This window comes from Corvus brachyrhynchos, unplaced genomic scaffold (genome assembly GCF_000691975.1).
Source record: "Corvus brachyrhynchos isolate BGI_N302 unplaced genomic scaffold, ASM69197v1 scaffold192, whole genome shotgun sequence".
NCBI classification, from domain to species: Eukaryota; Metazoa; Chordata; class Aves; order Passeriformes; family Corvidae; genus Corvus; species Corvus brachyrhynchos.
Window position 1 is genome coordinate 108,925 of NW_008236759.1, and position 2,231 is coordinate 111,155.

A 2,231-nucleotide genomic window follows, 5' to 3' on the forward strand; every position below is an offset into this window, starting at 1 on the left:
GGTGGGTTGATCCCAAGCAGCCACCACAAACTGGGCATAGCGGGTGGGGTTGGGGTTGGGAGTGACCACGTGGTATTCCGTCCCCCACCTGTGGACTGGGATAATGACAGCAGAGTCAGCTGCTGTGGGTTTGTCATTGACCATCACTGCGGTGACGGCAGCAGTGGTCTTCACCACCACGGCATTTTCAAAAATTTGGCTTCCCATCATCTCTGCTTGGGGTGGGATCTTCACCAGGACTGGTTGGTTGGCAGCTGCCTGCACCGTCATCCGTAATCCAGGTCTCTTCATGGAGATGGTGGCAGTGGTGGACGGGGAGGGCCCAGTGAGAAGGAGGAGGCGGAAGTCGCTACGAAGGGTACGTTGGTCACCATTCTGCAGGAAGGCCACCAGGAACTCATCACCCAGGTGAGGTGGTGACATCTCAGAGGTGATGCTGGGACCATGGAGGAGAGCTGGGGGGGAGAAGGAGAGGAGTGGCTAATTTGATATATTATTGATTTGATGGAGATTTGATTGATTTGATGGATTACTGGTTTGATGGACAATTGATTTCATGGATCACTGATTGATAGATTATTGATTTTGTGGACTACTGATTCAACAACTTGATCAATTTGATGGATTATCGATTCAATTGATTATTAAATTGATGGCTCAATGATTAGATAAATTATTGGTTTGATGGACTTTCAATCTGATAGACCTTTGATTTCATTTGCTAGACCATTAATTTGATGGAACATTGATTTCATGTATTATTGATTCAATAGATTATTGAGCCAATGGACTTTTGAGTCAATGGATTAATAAATTAATGGACTTTTTAGTGGGCAGACTATTGATTTGATGGAGTGTTAATTTCGTGGATCATTGATTTTGATTTGCCAGTTTATTAATTTTACGGACTATCGATTTGATTTGATGGGATATTATTTTGGAGAAAAATATTTAAATTAGCATTGATCTGATGGATTATTGATTTAATAGGTTATGGATTTGTTGTACTTGATTGATTTTATGGACTTTTAATTTGTTAGATCACTGATTTGATGGAGTGTTAATTTGATCAGTGATTTGATGAATTTTTCATACGCTCATTCTCCAGTTGGGAGAGTAAAGTCCTTTGATCTGAACAAATATTTAATGAATTAGAATAATCTGTTGGATCATCATTCACAGAAACAAACCATTTGAACAATCGTGAATTTGATGAAATCCCAGTTAATTCCCTGGGCAAAAGATGGAGCTTTTGGGCTGGGAAATCCTTGTTTTGGGCTAGAAAACCCTTATTTTGAGGAAACTCATGATTTCAGGGGAATTTTAGAGCTTTTAGGGCATTTCCTCACCCTGTTTCAACTTACCCCAGAACATAACAATCCAGAACCATCTCAGTACATCAGCTTTTCCCAGGCTGCTGTCCATGATGCTCTGGGTGCAAAAGGTAAGAAAACAGTCAAATCCTCATATTTTTTGAAATCTCACTAGAATTTTCCCAAAATTCACTCATTTCTTGACATATAATTTACACAAATCCCAAAAATATGTGGGTTTCAGCCTTGCACTCATCCCAAAAATCAATGGTTTATCAAATGTGTCCCCAATATCTGTTCTTCTCACTCAAGCTGTCCTCAAATTCACTATTTTAATTGCACTTACTCAAAAATCTGAATTTTAGTGTACTTGACCCCTAAATTGGCTTTTGGGGGGCATTTTCATCATCTCCTGAAGAAGAGTGGGCAACCTCCTGTCCTCATCATTTCCCCCACCAGCCAAGGTACCTTTGCATCTCCTTTCCCTTTCCCTCTTTTTTTCTTTCCCCCTTCCTCCCTTTTCCTTTTTTCTCTTTCTATGTTTTTGTAATTTCCTCTTTTCCCCTTGTTTTACCCATTCTCTTCTTTCTTTTGCTTAATTTTTCCATTTTCTCCTCTTTTCCCTAAATCCCCTTTTTCCATCCAAATCTCCTTTTGGCTTTTTCATTTCTTCATCTTTTTTCCCTTTTCTACCCCTTTTCCCCCTTTTTACTCCTTACCTCCCCTTTTTTTCCTTTTCTTCCACTTGTAAAATCTCCTTCCTTTTTATCCTTTCATCCCCTTATCCCTTTTTTTCCTCCACTTTCTGCATTTTTCTTTTTTCCTTCCTCCCTGGCTTCCTTTTCCTCCCTCTTTCTCCCTTGTCTCACTCTTTTTCCCCTTTCTGGTATTTCCCCCTATTTCCTCCCTTCTTTCCCT